Below are 19,007 nucleotides of genomic sequence, written 5' to 3'. Positions count from 1 at the left end.
ATGAGCGATAATAATAGCCACGATTTACTGAGCATATACTATGTGCAAGACAGTTATGCTAATGTCAATTTATTGATGAGGGCACCAGAATTAATTTCATCTTATATAAGATAGAATAGTTTCAAGAACTTAAATGTATATTCAAGGGACAGAGAGTAGGTGGCGAAACTGAGAAATATCAGCAAGAAAGATATGGGACTACCAGAAGAGAAACTCAGAAATGTGATAATTCATTTAATTAAAGAATATCTGTTATCATTTTTTTTTAAAAAAAAGCTTTAGTTACTGCCACAACAATAAACGTGATCTACCTGAACACTAAAAATTCCATGGCTCATAGTTGATGAAAAACCTATCCAGAATGTTCTGTTATCAACTTGTCTATTTGTGATACATATTAAATTACCAAAGTATAAATACAATGTTAAAAAATCTAAATGATCAAGGAGTCTTAATTAAATTTATTGAAATTTCTAGTAAAGTGCTATCCTTTGTAGCATTTCAAAATTTATAGTGTCTTTGAACTTAAAAGAAATAATAATATTCTTGACTTACATTTATTATATCACAGCAGAGTTTTTTATCTGTGTTAGCATTAAGCCAATAAGTTTATATTATGGAGGATTTAATTTTTTCCAGCATGGGAATAGAAATAGCTCTACAGCCTAAAAATATGTTAGTATTTAGATTGATGGCTTTCATAAACTAATGAGCTGGGATATTTCCTATAAAAAATAGAACTGTAATCAAAAAATTATTTTATTCACATTCATTTGAGGTTAAGTAAGTCTAAAAATATGCCTGAAAAGTCACAGAAGGAGGTGGAATGAAAGACTTAAATATTTTTCTTAGTGGAAACACTAGTAAGAAAAATTAAGGGATTTGGGTCCCAGCAGTTAAATAACTGATGTAATGTTTAGAAGATAAAGTTGCTGCAGTATACATTGGAGGGAAAGGCTTAAGAAAAGATGAATTACCAAGCTTTTATAAGACTAAAAGCAAGCTATACTGACAACTGTTACAGGAAGAAAAGAAGATACATAAAAGAAAAGAACATCCTGAAATATATGAGATGTATGAAAGGAAAGTTATTGTCTACGTAGTTTTGAACTTGAGAGAGAGACTAATGAATGTGGGGTTTGAGGTAGAATTAGAAATTAAAGGCTATGATAAGAGTGTGTGATTATGTGATTGGCAGAATTGTGTTAACAATAATATAAATAGGGAAACCATCAGTCATTTCAATATTGGCAAATTCACTGAATTCCAGCTTTACCATATTTAACTTGACCCTGACACAGCCTTGCTCAACTTCATGAAAACTTTTCCTCCCTAGGCTTACATTTTTAGTTATGTTTACTTCTCGAAAAAGGGTTATTTGATTTTTGTTTAATTTTTACTTTAAAACATATCACATTAAATATACATTATACACATTCATTATATCAAATACTGTATTAAGCAAATATAAATATATACAACAATTGACAATAGTATAACTGACGGCCATGTATCCAACACTCAACTTCCACAGTCATCCACTCACAGCCAATGCTATTTCATTATATCCCCAACATTCCTTGCCCATGTTATTTTAGAGAAAATCCCAATACAGTATGTATCAGGTATCATTTCATCAGCACGTTTCTCTAAAAGATAAACATCCTTTAAAAGTAAAACTCAATGACAAAACTATTCAGACATCTATAAAATTAACAATAGTTATTTAACAGTAGTATTTGCAGTCACTATTCAAATTTCCAATTGCCTTACAAATGTCGTTTAAACAATTATAACTATTTGCTTGAAGCTAGATCCAGATAAATTTCATAGTTTATGATGACTTACTGTGTCTTTGTGGTTGTTTTAATCTATAGACTTTCTGCTTCGTATCTCTAACCATTCCAACTCTGCCAATTAATTTGGAAAAATAATTGGGGAATTCACCCTTAAAGTTTCCTGCAGCCTGAACATTGCTGATAGCATTCTCTATCATGGTATTTCCTCTAAATTGGTGCTTGAATCTAGAGACATGGTCAAACTCAGATTAGATTCTTTAAACTATTTCTATTTCTGAGATACTTCTTCTTGGACTCTTTATCAACATATTTTTATTTCTTTTATAATATTGAGGCCCCATGAACCTCTGTTTCACTTCTCATTGATGCTACATGAAGTCTGTTGTCAACCTTGCCTAGAGTATAGCTGTAAAAACAATGCCAGCTATATGCTGACAAGTCCAAAATCTCAATTAATATCCCAGATCACTGTCTTGAATAACAGACCCGAACATCTAGCTGTCTAACAGACTATATTTTGTAGTCACAGAGGTACCACAAAATTACTATGTCCAAAAGTAAGTAATTTGTATTTCCTTGAAAACCTGCTTCTTAATTTCCTTATTTTAATAAGAATTTCATATGTTAAGAATATGGTCTTTGGGACTACACATATTCTAATCCATGCTCTGTCAGCTACTTTCTAAATAAATTTCATCAGTCAATTAATTAATACAAAGAATTAATTTTTAAAAATACTTATAATTGTAAGTACTTATAACTGTAAATATTTGAGTGTTCACTATTATCTCGATGCCCTTCTAAGTGCTTTACATGCATTTTATCAGCTAAATCTTATATCAGCCTTTTGAAGTAGGTAAAATTACTCTAGTTTTACAGATGAAGTAACCCAGGCACAGTGAGGTTAAGTAAACTGTCCAGGCAGTTCGGTTTTCAGAGTCTAAACTCTTAACCTACATTTTATAGTATTTTTGAAGAAATGAATAAATAACATGGGTAACAAACAAAATAATATCTGACACAGAATAACTATATGTTGACTGATATTTATATTTTATTATTAAATTTCAAGTTTCTCAGCAAGGCACATGAGATCTTCGGTACGCGGGCCTCTCACTGTTGTGGCCTCTCCCGTTGCAGAACACAGGCTCCGGACGCGCAGGCTCAGCGGCCATGGCTCGTGCACGGGCCCAGCCGCTCCGCGGCATGTGGGATCTTCCCGGACCAGGGTACGAACCCGTGTCCCCTGCATCGGCAGGCGGACTCTCAACCACTGCGCCACCAGGGAAGCCCAAGATCTTTTTTAAAAAGAAAATAAGGCCCTCTATTTTCTCTCTAGCCTCATCTTTATCTGGTCCTGCTCTGCATTGGTCCTGCTCTGCTCTACTATAATTTCTCAATGATATCTTGTGCTTTCGTCTGCTCTAGAATGCCACTCTGATCACTCTCATCACCTTGAAAACATAATATGTCCTTTAAGACTTAGTTCACGTGCACCTCTTTAGCAAGAACAAGGTCCAAGTCTGAGTTTGATGTTCCCCTTGACGGTTTGCTTATAATTATATCAAAGACAACCTCAAAGCCAAACTTTCTAAATGAGTAAATCTATTCTCTGTCTCCATACCGTCCCAAACATTAACTTCACAGCTTGACAAATTCTGATTCCGTACTTACCAATTATCTTCAGGACCCCTCCTCAAGGTCACACATAGTGCTCTACTCATTAAGGTTAATGGTTAATGGATACCCTTCTTGATTAAAAAAAAAAAAAAGCTAGATAGCTAGCCAAACAGGTAAATAGCTTTGCTTTTTCTGGTGACCTTCTTCTTCTGTACTTTCCGTGATATGACTCTTCAGTTTTTCATATTATTCTCTATTAGTTCATTTTAAACTCCTTTACTGTCTTTACTTTCCCTACATGGAAATTGATAATCCCCAGAATTTTGGCTTCAGACCTTTTCAATTTATGTCCTACATATTCTCCCTTATTATCTCTGACTTTTTTACCATTTGATTTTAACATAATTGCATTTCAGGGAGGTAGAAATGTCTACTGACAATTTTGAAACTCAGGATTGAAGCTTTAAAATGACATCAGAGATTTAGATTAAAAAAAACTCATGTCTCAGAATTGATAGTTGAAACAGTAGAAACAGATGAGAATAAATTCAAAAGATTTTTTTTCTAAGTGCAGAACAAGAGACAGACATAGCTACACAAAGATAGCAAACATAATCCCAAGTATGTCCAGAGATGTGCCATTTAGGAGATCAGAAGCAGAATAAATGCCAAGGATAAAGACATAGAAGAAATAGTTAGAGAAGCAGGATAAAACACTATCATCATGCTATCCAGGGCAGAAAAGTTTCAGAAGGAAACAGTCACTAAAATTAAGTGGTATAAAATCAACTTTTATGACTCCATTTAATTCTTGAGGTCTTTAGAGTTATCTTTAAGAATTCTTATTTTTAGTAGTTCCCAAACTGTGGGTTGAAGATTCTTGATAAGGCAAGACAAAGAAATAATAGAAGGGATTCTCATATTCCTAAGATTTGTTTATAGATTATATAAATAATCTGTTTTATACAATACATTAATTTCATATATATATATGTGTGTGTGTGTTTAGACTCATATATACATAGCTATACCCATATACAGGTTGTAGTAATTGAGAAATTGTTGAATACATAATAATTTTCTCAGTCTAGAATACTCTTCTCGGCAGTCCAATAATCTCCTCAGTCTTCACTGCTAATCACTATTCATATTTCAGGTTCCATTTAAGTGTGATTTCCTATTGGTCCAATTGTTCCCATTTCCCATATTTCTTCTTATATGCTCTTATATTTGTAATTACCTAATAGGTTCATTTATTTAATAAATATTTATTTCCATGCTCTGTATATTGACACTAGCTTACTCTGGGATAAAGCAGTGATCCGGGTAAACAATGTTCCTATACTTATGAAGTTTAGTGTCTAATAAAGTTAACTCTCCTTATACTTTCTGTGAAAAGTAGTAAGAGGTCCAGAGTCTTATTCAGGCTTATAAATTGAGAACCTTACCTAGTTTGGAAAGAGGGAAAAACAGTGGAGAATAATTTTATGATGTAAAATTTCTCCAGTAATTCATATACTTACAAGCAAGAATGGAGAGGTATCTAAGGGCTTGACATTCCGATATATAATTTATGACTCAAGTTATGATTAAATTGTAATTTTAAGCTTTTTGCAGTATCTGCTTCCCATATCCCTCCATATGCTATCAACAATATATGAGATAATGAACATGGGGAGATTATATGAAGACTGTCTCAATCTCATCCTTAATTTTATTTATAGATTTAGTTTTTACATTTTGCTCGATGCGTCATTATGTTTCACAGATTTTGCAATGCAGCTTGGAATAGGCCTCAGATCAAATTATTTGATGATTAAGAAAAAATGTAAGAAAAAAGAAAACCGGTGCAGTGCACTCATTCGAATCAATGCAGTAGCCAATTTTGAACTAAGTTTGCAGGGTTCAAGCCTGCTTCATGATGTTCAGATGCAGATATCCTCAGCATGAGATCTGGGCTTGCTATGACTTTCACCAAAAAACCAATGACTTGAAAAGATGAGAACGGTTATATTTTAGAGAGATTTCTGAGTCCTTTGCCAGCTGGTGAACCAGAACCATTTAAAAACGCAGAACCAGAAAGACTCAGGAGAGCTGTCAGATTTTAACATTGCAGTTACATAATCATTGCATTCCCTAATTCATGCCATAAAAGAATAGTTGGGAATTAATGAGTGAATCCAATCATTCCGTTTCTCTGGTTATGAGCAGCTCTCCCAAGTCTAGGCTGTGCCTACCTTATCTGTTTGTCAGGAAAATAAGACTTCTATACATTTTATCTATCATACGATCATTTGAACATCTTTTTGTACTGCAGTGTTATAAACAGAAGTATTTCTCCCAGTTTATCTCTTAGTACTCTTATTTCCATCCAAATATGTGTAGTCGCTGTTTCCCAAGCATGTCACATGCATACCTGCTTCCTTTATTTTGTCATGTTGTTACTCTTTGGATCACTTTTATACTTATTTTCTGAATATTTTTTACCAGTAGCTCCCAGTCTCCATGGCCCAGCTCAGTGCTCCTCTACTAAGCACTTACGGTGCTGGTTTTTTTTTTTTTTAATGTATTTATTTATTTAATTTTGTTTCCATTGGGTCTTCTTTGCTGTGCACGGGCTTTCTCTAGTTGCAACGAGGGGGCTACTCCTCATTGCAATGCACGGGCTTATTGTGGTAGATTCTCTTGTTGCGGAGCACGGGCTCCAGGCACGCGGGCTTCAGTAGTTGTGGCTCGCAAGCTCTAGAGCGCAGGCTCAGTAGTTGTGGCACACGGGCTTAGCTGCTCCGTGGCATGTGGGATCTTCCCAGAGCAGGGCTCGAACCCGTGTCCCCTGCATTGGCAGGAGGAGTCTTAACCACCACGTCACCGGGGAAGCCCACTTATGGTGCTTTCTTCCCACATTTCTTCTATCACTGTCATTGCCACTGAACAGTTAAAAAAAAAACATTGTACAGAATATTAAATTATGCCAAGTATTTGGGAGGAGGTTCTAAAATAGAATATAATAGTGTATATATATATATACTAGTGTATATATATATATACACTATATATATAATAGTGTATGTGTGTGTGTGTGTGTTTCAGATATGACTTAACATACAAAAAATATAAATAGGTACAAAAAAGTGCTATAATCATTCAAAGATAGGATTTACTTCAGTCTGAATCATATTATGTAATCACAAAGAATAGCTTATATTTATAAGTCATTATTTTAAATTGAAGCCTATTGTTTGTTTTATTAATTAAATTGTTTTCTCCCTGATAGGAAAAAGTTCTATCTACTTTCTATACATAATTTCTAGGCAGAGTTTTCTACAGAGTCAACCAAAGCTTATTATATACCTACTATGAGCAAAGCACTATTCTAGGCAATTTCATAGACAATATTTTAGTTTTTAGCTTTACACAATTAATAAATAGTTGATTACAATAAAGATCAGTCCAATCACATATTTTCATACTGATTTTCAGATTTCAATGCAGACTCAGTTTGATGTTGCCCTTTCTTATGCTATTTCATTTGGATTAATAATATTTATTTTATAAGGAGATGCATAACATTAAATATATTCTCCTTAGTATGATAAAAGTTCAGGATTATTATTACATTAAATTGGTTTATTTTCAAATCTTTAGAATACTGCTTACCTATCCAGGTAAATAGAAACTGAACTGGAACTGTGAGTCATAGAACTGAACAATAAAATTCTGAGGTAAAGGCAAATTCACAAAATGTGTATGAAAGACTTCAGAGAAGGGAAATTTGTGGAAACTAATCAACATGAAAATAGATCCAAAATAGACTTTAGACTTTCCTTTCCTATTCACTGTATATAATAATTTGCTTTCAGTTGGAGAAAAAAAAAAAGTAGATACAATGAACTTTTAGATTAACAGACACTTGGTCCTATCTGCCACATCCATTTAGTGCACTCCAAAAAGTCTTTAATATTTGACCATGTTTGATCCTGTCCAAAATGTCCATATAGACATTTGGTCCACATCAAAAGTTCCTTGATATTTGGTCCTGTCAAAAATCATGTGGCATGGACCAAATATGCTCATGGACATTTTAGATAGGACCAAATTTCAAGGATCTTCTGTTGTAATCCAAATGTTTTATGAACGTTTTGGACAGGACCAAGTGTTCTGCAAAGCAATTTTTAAAATAAAATAGGAATTTAAAAAGTATATTGCATAAAAATTTTCATACGAGCTTCCCTGGTGGCGCAGTGGGTGAGAGTCCGCCTGCCGATGCAGGGGACACGGGTTCGTGCCCCGGTCCGGGAGGATCCCACATGCCGCGGAGCGGCTAGGCCTGTGAACCATGGCCGCTGAGCCTGTCCGTCCGGAGCCTGTGCTCCGCAACGGGAGAGGCCACAACAGTGAGGCCCGCGTACCGCAAAAAAAAAAAAAAAGGTTTTCACACTATGCTAGCACTTTGTGATTAACTATGCATTAATACTTTTTGTTTTATGCAAACTCATATTAAATCTAAAACATTGTGCTCTTAGTATTTTCATGTACAAATCCCCAGTACTTTCATTTTCTTCAGCCTTTGCACTGAAAATGATAAACTACTTTTCTATGCATACAGGGAGTTTTTATGTCTTCTGTAACATGTACTTGTAGTCCTTATCTGCTATTCTATCCCAATGTGTTTTAAATAAACATACATGTAATAACATCCTTTAAAATTAATTCCTGTCAAAAACTCTTCACAGAAAAAAAAATGCACTTTTTTTTGAATTTATGTGTCGTACAATGAATTCAGAATAACACTCAAGAAAAAAATGGAGTTCAATTTAGATTTTAAAATTGCTAATTAACCCATCTAAAATGCCTAATGATACTAAATTTCTCAATTTCTATTAGAGTGGTTCTGCCTCGTTTTAAACTTTAATCAGTTAACTTTAGATTATTAAACCTTCCCAAGTTTCTTTGAAATTAGAGGGTATAACTTGTTAAAAAGTTTATAACTCAATAATGACTAAGTATTAGTTTGAATGATTATAATATGATGAATATTATAAAGTTACACCCATAAACTGTGGTATATAGTTAGCTCCAAACAATAATAAAATTCTTGAAACATGTTAGATTTAAGTTTTACTTTTCTGAAATATTTGACTCTCTAGAAATTATATGCCATAAAACATTTCTTGAGGGAGAATAAATTGCATTTGCCTTTATCAGTAATAGAAATTGTTTTTACTTTTTCTGAGTGACCCAATGACTAAAGATAAAAGTATTAAGTACCTCTTTTTTCTGTATGAGACTAGTGTTCTTATTCATTTATTTATTTCAGAAAAGCAGTAGCAGCAAACATTTAACATCTCTGATACAAAATTTTAGAGCTCCTAGTAATCTGGTCTTTTAGTAAAGATGATTGAGAATAGGTCTGAAGACTCTAGTGCCTCAACCAGCTATCATTCTCCTATTTATCAACAGAGACAATCATATCATTGGTTATTAATATTTTCACTAAGCTATCTATCTCATTGAGAATTCTTACATCTTCAAAAAATAATAATCAAAATCCAGAGAGTTACTCAACACAGGTAAATATTTATATAAGCTTGAATACCATATTTGGGTATATCTATGTTTTCTTTAGTTCTTGGGAATTTGTCAAATATTTCATGCTCAGTATAACTAATGATTCATGAAGAAGCTTGTTTTATATGACATTAATTCTAACTTTAATTAAATTTATATCCATAGAAACTTGTGTACTATACAGCTTACAGAAAAATCTGATGACAATAGTCTAAGGCCATTCTTCCAACATTTAAAAAATATTGGCATATACAGGATAAATATGGTAATATTTACATAGTAGAGTAGGACAAACTGAGATGACCTATAGGTAGAGACACATTGACCAGGGATTCTGGCCTGCCAAGGATGAGATCATCAATATCTTGGCACACTGTGACACAATTGTGATACACCTGTAAACTGTCAGAAACCTGCTGGGAAGCTCTGGATTAAGGTATTGAACATCAGTATTCATGACATTCAATATAAACTCGATTTGTATTTATCTATTGATCATGTTGAAAAGGTCTGTTTTGTTTTGCTTTTTTCTGTTTAATTCTATAATACAAGCACTGTTTAATAGAACTTATAGGTTTGTTTGCATTCCAACAAAAGCCGATCATTGAGGCAGGGTTAAAGTGAAAATTCAGAAGTAATCTCAGAAAATATTCCTGGAGAGTAGGGAGGTAAAACGAGAAAGATAAAGTTGCCAGTGGGGGATAATTTCAAATAAATGTCTACTCTCAGAACTGGGACTTTATCCCAGTGGGGAATGATAGAGAATGGTGCAGAATATATACCCAGAGGCAAGGGAGCTAAAATATTAAGTCATCTCCTCTGTCATTGGGTGAGGACAGCTCTGGGGGATGAGAACGCTCATTTGTCGTCCTGCTGTGTAGGGGCAAAATTGGCCCTGGAGGCCAGGGAAAAGCCTCAGGTAAGGAGAGGTGCAGGTGGCAGTAAGAAATCCAGCAGCATGTATTAGAATGCTCAACTTTTAGCAGATGTGGACAGAACACTCCCGGGATCTGCTACTGTTTGGTTTATTCAGACATTCTGCAAAATTCCATTGTTTACTAGTCTAAGAATCAATTTTATGCTCCTAAATCAGGAGTCAGAAAACTACTGTGCACAGGCCAGATTCAAGCTTTAAGAAACTAATTTAAAGCTATAATTAATTTAAGCTTAGGAAACAAAGATTTACAAATGGAATATTATAATTGGGTTAACACTTCAAAAAATCACTTATCTGACTGCCTTGGGTTTTCATGTAATTGATGCAATTTTTTCTAGGTCATCTTTCCTTATCAGGTTAAAAAAATATTTCAATGTGAGTATTTTCCTTTTCTATGGTAGGAGTTTCTATCAATATACCATCTAGGAAAGGTCTTCTAGAAAAGGTGAACTATCCATTTTCCATATTCCCATTTGAATGAGCAAATGAAAACAAGAGAATATATCTAGGCATTTAAAATTAACAGGAAATATTATCCATATGTCAGAAAACTAAAATACTTTATTTTTTTTATCAACTACAAGGAGAACCAGATGAGGAAAATATTAAAGATCAAATTGTGATGACCTCTTCAGGGACAGCATTTCCAGAAACAGAGAAAATCTAAAAGATTCCTACACATTCCCCTGACATAGATGATGAAAGACTGACACTAGGAAAAGTGGGGAGACTGGCAGAGAACAATCTAAGATTTATTGCTAAAGACTAAATATTAAAATTACTTATGATGAGAAATATGAGTGGCTATATCAAATTGAAAAGTATAAGGAAGTGAGACTTTTCCATGATGTGGAAAATTTGCCCCTGTTGTGAAAGAGAGCCACATCTGACAAAGAGACTGGGCATAACCTGGTTCACAAGTTTCAAAGAAAAAAGACTACATAGAAATGACATTCTGCAAGTGGGACTGCTCATAGTTCTAGATTTCTCCATTCCCATCAGGAACACTTAGTAGTGATATTCATTATTTTAAATATATATTCACACTAAAATCTGAAAGAAGGTTTTGAATAGCTACTTGGAGCTAAACAGGGAAAATAAAGAAGCATTTCCCCCAGTTTACAGGCAAACCAGAGGCCTGAAATATCTTTCAAGAATCAGCAAATAGGAAAAAATAATTTATGTCTTCAAATCATTGTGTAAGGTGGCAACCAGGATGTAGTTAAGAAAATTAGAAAAAATAATTTAGTAAAAATCAATTTTATAGTCTCAATAAAATGTAAGACATGAACTTGAAAAATAATCAGAGGTAAAATAATAAAATTAAAAAATAAAAGGAAAGTTGTTTGGAGAATTAGTAGACAGAGGAATGAAGTAAGTAGACAAGAAGCTAGTAGAATATAAACTCTCATCCAAGTAAAGTAAAGCAGAAGTAATGGTGAAGAACATAGAACTGGTTATATGGAGTGTGAAGTTCATTTTATACCTTTTTATTCGACTTGAACCTGTTATTTGGTGTTGGATTTGACCTTGACCTTTGCAAGGTCAAATAGAAGGATGCTGCCTTCAACATTATGTCTGGCAGACCCCAGTTAATATATCATCAATGACCATGTGATTCTTTAGATTGCTATTATATCTAATTAGCAGTGTCAGTAATGTACGTAAAAAGAACAAGACGTGGTTTTTCACATTGTTGTCAACATAGGTACTTACTTTCAATTCTAAGAAAGAATTCTAGATATAACTTGGAATAAAAATTACATTATTGATGATTATGTTGAAATTCTATCAATCAGTTGATTAATAAATGTATATCTATTACTGCAAGAAATAATATGTAATCATTAATGATGTTTGTGAAAGTAGTTATCTCTGTGTCTGGTCAGGATTATGATTTTTCAAGTAATTATTCTGACAAAGGAAATGGATTTACACTCAAGACAAATATAAGATAGTGTGTATGCTAACTTTATTCTGTCATTTCTATAAATGCTTATAAAAATAACAACCAGAACTAAATGCTGACAAGGATGTGGAGCTACAGGAACTCTCGTATACTGCTAGTGCAAATGCAAAATGGCACAGCCACTTTGCAAAACAGTTTGGCAGTTCTAAAAAACTAAGCATACACTTACCATATGTTCCCACAACTGTGCTCCTTGCTAGCATTTAGTGGTGTCAGTGTTCCAGATTTTGGCCATTTTAATATGTGTGTGGTGGTATCACATTTTTTATTTGCATTTCCCTATATGATAATTATGGATATGTCATTATACCCTAAGGTAAACAGCAGACATTAGGATTATGAGGTGTCAATGTAGGTTTATCTTTGATAAAAAATATTAAAGGACACAATTTTAAACAAAGTGAAAAAGCAATAAATAGCACGTTTCAAATTTCCATTGTTATTAAGGAGAAGAATTGATATAGAAGAATATTAAAAGATGGTAGGAAGATTCTACTGAACTTGGAAGATGAACATTCTTAAATAGGAAGTATGTCACACAAAATTATGATTATGAAAAACATATATTGAAAAACCAGTATTGTATAATGTCTTTTCATATGTGTATTTGCCATCTGTACATCTTATTTTGGTAAAGTGTCTGTTAAGATGTTTGGCCCATTTTTAAAATCAGGTTGTTTTATAGCTGTTGAATCTTAAGAGTTCTTTGCATATTTTAGATAACAATTTTTTATCAGATGTGTCTTTTGCAAATATTTTTCTCCCCGTCTCTAGCTTCTGTACTCACTCTTTTGATATTACCTATCACAGAGAAGAAGTTTTTAATTTTAATGAACTCTAGGTGATCACTTATTCTTTTTATGCATCATGTTTTTGGAGTTGTATCTAAAAAGGTAACACCGTACCCAAGGCCATCCAGGTTTTCTTCTATGATCTTCTAATAGTGTTATAGTTTTACATTTTACATTTAGATCCAATTGGCTATATTTCTGGGGGTTATTTCTGGGCTTACTATTCTGTTCAGTTAACCTATTTATCTATTATTTTACCCCTATCACACTGTCTTGATAACTGTACCTTTATTTATACTCTTGAAATTGGGAGGCATCAGTCCTCCAACTTTGTTATTCTTCTTCAATATTGTGCTGCCTATTCTGGGTCTTTGGCCTCTCCGTACAAACTTTAGAATAAGTTTTTCCATATCCATAAATAACTTGCCGGGATTTTGATTGAGACTGTATTGGATCTATAGATCAAGTTGGGAAGAACTTATAACTTGGCAATTTTTATTCTTCCTATCCATAAGTATTTAGTTTTCCTTTGATTTTGTCCATCAGAGTTTTGCAGTTTTCCTCATATAGATGTTGTATATTTTTTGTTAGATTCATAGCTAAGAATTTCATTTTTGTGGGTGCTAATGTAAATGGTATTGGGTTTTGAATTTCCAGCTCTACTTGTTCATTGTTGGTATACAGGAAATTGACTTTTGTATATTAAGCTTGTATCCTGAAATCTTGCTATAATTGCTTATTAGTTCCAGGAGTTTTTGTTGTTGTTGATTCTTTTGGACTTTTACAGAGATAATCATGTCATCTGTGAACAAAGAGAGTTTCGTGTCTTCCAACCCAGGCTGTGTACACTTTCTTTATGCGTTAGTAAGAACTTCTATCATAATGTTGCAAAGGAATGTTGAGAGGAGACATCCTTGCCTTGTACTTATTCTAACTGGGAAAGCTTTGAGCTTCTCATCAATTAACTATGATATTAGCTGTAGGATTTTTGTAGATAATCTTTATCAAGTTGAGGAAGTTTCCCTGTTTTCCTACTTTACTGAGAGTTTTTATCATGAATTTGCCAGATTTTGTTAAATGCTTTTTCTGTATCTATTGAAAACATTCTGATTTTTCTTTAGTCTGTTGATGTGATAGATTACATTAATTGATTTTCAAATGTTGAACCAGCCTTGCATACATGAGATAAACCCCACTTGGTATTGGTGTATAATTTTTTTATACTTTTTTGAATTCAATTTGCTATTATTTTTTGAGGATTTTTGCATGTATTTTCATGAGGGATATTGGTCTGTAGTTTTCGTTCCTGTAATGTCTTTGTCTGGTTTTAGTATTAGGGTAATGCTGGCCTCATAGAATGAGTTAGGAAGTTATGTCCTCTGCTTCTATCCTCTGAAAGAGATTATACAGAATTGGTATAATTTATTCCTTAAATGACCAATGCATTTTTGTTATTGTTTTTCAAAAATATTTTGAAAGTACTTTTAGTATTTGTTTAGTTTAATCTTTGGTAATCTTCAAATCACGGTAATTTGAAAAAAACTAATCAATAGTGAACTTTAACACAATCTTAAACTAGAAGGCAATATCTTTATTTTCATAATGCACCATAAAAATGTTACTTACTATGGTCTTATATGTTAAATAAGGCAGTCACAGAAACAAAATGGCACTTAAGAATTCAGAAAAGACTTTTCTTTGCTCCACCCAGGGCCTTGTCTAATATGAAGTGTCTTTTAAAAAATATAAAGCCACCAATGTGCTAAGCCATCATTAAATGCAGTATTATTATGGCAGCTCAGCAAATATTGCCTCTGTCTTCAAACACCAATACCTACATGCAAACAAGTGCATTTGTTCAGAAGGACTCAAGCATAAGATACAGCTGCCATTTGATTACTGTAACTCTGCAGCCTGATGGTTTCTCTCATCTAGGTCTTCATTCTAACTTTGTGATTAACGACTTCCACTTTGTAGTACAAAAATCTTTCAAGACAGATGATTCAAGGATTATTTCTCACTTTAAAGCTCTTCTTCCTAGGAAGGACCATACCAGCTAAATAGCAAGTTACCACCCAGGAATTTCCTAATTTAAGGCAGGAATATGGAATTTTCCTTTGTATTTAATTATTTTATATTTTTATTTTAAAAGATACTTGAGGTAAAAATAAAGGGAATCTAAATTTGCAAACTAAAAATGAATGCATCAATGAAAAAGATACATTTATTAAATAATGGACAATTTTTATGTATTTGGCATGTCTTTTAAAGTTTCAACTAGATTCACTTTAAGTTTAATTGGGAAATCTATATTGGATAGTCTAACCCCCCTGTTAAAAACTATATAATAGGGTAAGAATATATAACATATACATTCATTATTTCAAATTATTTGAATAAAATGAGAAATGTTATATGGAGCCTGGCATCTAGCTTGCTTTAGTTTTATTTATTTTCATAATAGCAGTTCTTTTTCACATATTACTCTACATTTGGAAATTTATTTTGTATAGGTTGTAGTTCCTAAGAATTGTCTGCTGGTAAGTATATTTACATTTAGAGTTAATTAAAGTTTTAGTTTTATTTAAGTTAAAGAATAGTATGCTAGAATGTAATGAGAAACACAGTGGTTAAGATAAGTTAGATAGCTTTAATGAAATCATTAACTTTCTTAGTGACCTTGAGGGTGTCCTAAATTACTCTTCTTGATGGTACATGTCAATAGGTGTAAAAGCAATAATTGTCCCTGATAGTCCATTTCTAGAGTAGTTTCAATGAGAATATCGCATAAGGTTTGAAGGTCTTTTTATTATTCTAAGTGAAATCAATAAACAAATTGATTTCAGCACAATGCACTTTGGGTAATAATGGATTTGATTTTTATTATAAAATCTTTACTTTCTTAGAAGAATTTATAGCAGAGCATTATGAAGACTTCAGCTGCTCAAAATTAATCTTAAGTGTTTAAACAGAGAATTAAATACCTAACTGGATGCCCACCATACATGTATTTTGGAAAAATAAATAATATACACATACATATATACACATGTACTTACATAGAGAAAATAACTGGAGGAATACAAAGAAAGACGAAACGTGAACTACAGAATGGAATATTTGCAAACCTTATATAATGGGTTAATATCCAAAATATATAAAGAATTCATACAACTTAATAATAAAAAAATATAATCTGATTAAAAAATAGAGAGGGCTTCCCTGGTGGCGCAGTGGTTGAGAGTCCGCCTGCCGATGCAGGGGACATGGGTTTGTGCCCCGGTCCAGGAAGATCTCACATGCCGCGGAGCGGCTGGACCCGTGCGCTATGGCTGCTGAGCCTGCGCGTCCGGAACCTGTGCTCCGCAATGGGAGAGGCCACAACAGTGAGAGGCCCACGTACCGCAAAAAAAAAAAAAAAAAATAATGGAGAGAGGAACAAAATAGACATGTGTTCAAATAAGACATCCAAAGATACAATGGGTACATGAAAAGATGCTGAACATCACTAATTATTGGGGAAATACAAACCACAACCACTATGAGGTATCAACTCACATCTATCAGAATAGCTGTCATCAAGACCAGAGGTAAAAGGTAGTGTTTGTGAAGATGTGGAGAAAAGGGAACCCTTTTACACATTTGATGGGAATGTAAATTAGTCCAACCATATGGAAAACAATGTGGAGGTTCTTCAAAAAATTAAAAATAGAACTACTATATGATCCAGCAATGCTACTTTGGGTATATACCCCCCAAGAAAAAAAACAGGATATCAAAGAAATATATGCACTCCCCTGTTTATTGCAGTATTATTCACAAAAACCAAGATATGGAAACAACCTAAGGGACGGTGAATGGGTGAATGGATAAAAAAGATGTGGTATGTATATACACAATGGAATATTATTCAGTCAAGGGAAAAAAGGAATCTTGCCATTTGTGACAACGTGGATGGACCTTGAGGACATTACTCTGAGTGAGAAGATAAGTCAGATAGAGAAAGACGAATACTATGTGATATCACTTATATGTGGAACCTAAAAAAGCCAAATTTGTAAAAACAGAAATAAAATGGTGATAACCAGGCTCTAGGAAAGGTGGGATAGGAGAGATATTGTTTAAAGATACAAATTTGCAACTAATAGACAAATAAATTCTGGAGACTAATACACAGTATAGTGAATATAGACAATAATATTGCATCATAATCATCAAATTTACTAAGAGAATAGATCTTAATTATTCCCACCCCCAAAAAAGAAATGACAATTATGTGATGTGAAAGAGGTGCTAACTATTGCTTACAGTGGCGATCATATTACAGTATATAAATGATATAATCAAGTCAAAATGATATACACATTAAAATTACACAATGTTATATGTCAAATATATTTCAGCAATAAAATAAAATAAATTAGAATAATTGCCAAATTAAATAGCAATTGCCAAAGTGGTGATAAATCACTTCTAAAGCTATAATTGCTATTTAGGTATATATTATTTTATTTACATTTGTGACAGTTTTCAAATGTATTTTCGTTATTGGATAGTTTTATAATTTATGAGATTTTTAAAAATAATTTTTTCAGTCTTTTTATTTTATAATAATAAATTTTTAAAAAGACAGTATGGCTTATTTTAAAATATCTTGGCTTAGTATAAGAATGAGATCCTAGAGTTAATGTTTTATCTAACAGACAAAGGACGATTATTCATATTTAAATTTTTTTTTTTTTTTGCGGTACGCGGGCCTCTCACTGTTGTGGCCTCTCCCGTCGCAGAGCACAGGCTCCGGACGCGCAGGCTCAGCAGCCATGGCTCAAGGGCCTAGCCGCTTGGCGGCATGTGGGATCTTCCTGGACCGGGGCACGAACCTGTGTCCCCTGCATCAGCAGGCAGACTCTCAAACACTGCGCCACCAGGGAAGCCCATATTTAATTTTTTAACATAATTTTGTCATGAATTTTATTGTTTCTATAGATTGAATGCCCATCCCTGTAGGAGTGTTATTCTTCTATGCCTCGTTGGGATTAGCATTTACCATGTGACTACCTTTGTCTAATAAAACATGAGCTGAAACGATGTGTGCCACTTCTGAGGAGAAGTTTAAGAGCACTCCCGTGTTTATGCAGTTTTGCTTCCCCTCTGCTGTAGGAACATTTACCACTTCTCAGATCTGAGGACGTATATAAAAAGGCAGCCCTGCAGCCAACATGTAATGTCAATGAGAAATAAACTTTGTGGGTATAATTTACCGAGATTTGAGGTTTGCTTATTACTATAAGGTAGTGAAAGCTGAGTAATAAAATTTACTTAACTTTAATTTTTTTTTTTTTTATATTATGACTTACAGCAAGTCCTTCAGATAAGAAGACTCAAATAAGACTGGATAGTTTCTTCCGTATTTTAGCAAATTCTCCAAATTTGCTAAAGGAAGTGTGATGTTGGTGTTTATGACACTGTAACTGGATGATTAGAATCTTGGCAATGGAGGACACTGTGTTATTAGGTCTGTGGAATTAGTGACTTCCAAGTGGAAATATGTGTTTTTATTTATTAAGACTATCCCCTGAACTATTACCATTTGTGGCTGTTTTGGCAGAAATAGATGATCAGGCTGAAATACTTTTAGAAATATTATCATGAAACTTTATGTCCCAAGACTTTCATGTTGTATCGTGTGAATTATTATTGTGTTAGGTTTATAGCAAAGGTGGAATTAAATATGACTAAAAAGCTTTATGTTAATAATTCACTCTATCTAGTATATTTGCTTTGAGTGATAAATCTACAAGTTAATGGAAATAATTAATGAGAAACAACTGGCTGGATTTTGTTTAGATTTTTATCAGACATAAGAGAAATTACAACATAAAACTAATGTAGCATATTAATTTTTAAGAATAGATCTGCATTTAAAAATATTTTTGGCTGCGTTGGGCCTTTGTTGCTGCACATGGGCTTTCTCTAGTTGCGGGGAGTAGGGGCTACTCTTTGTTGCAGTGCGCGGGCTTCTCATTGCAGTGGCTTCCCTTGTTGCGGAGCACGGGTTCTAGGCACATGGGCTTCAGTAGTTGTGGCACGCGGGCTCAGTAGTTGTGGCTCGTGAGCTCTAGAGCGCAGGCTCAGTAGTTGTGGCGCATGGGCTTAACTGCCCTGTGGCATGTGGGATCTTCCCGGAACAGGGCTCAAACTCATGTCCCCTGCACTGGCGATGGATTCTTAACCCCTGCACCACCAGGGAAGCCCCTAGATCTGAATTATTAATAATTCTAAATATGTTTGTTTCTATGACTCTTCCAAAGTTTAGCACATGC

This window comes from Phocoena phocoena, chromosome 17 (assembly GCF_963924675.1).
Source record: "Phocoena phocoena chromosome 17, mPhoPho1.1, whole genome shotgun sequence".
Taxonomy (NCBI): Eukaryota; Metazoa; Chordata; class Mammalia; order Artiodactyla; family Phocoenidae; genus Phocoena; species Phocoena phocoena.
Note: the sequence above shows the minus strand (reverse complement) of the source record.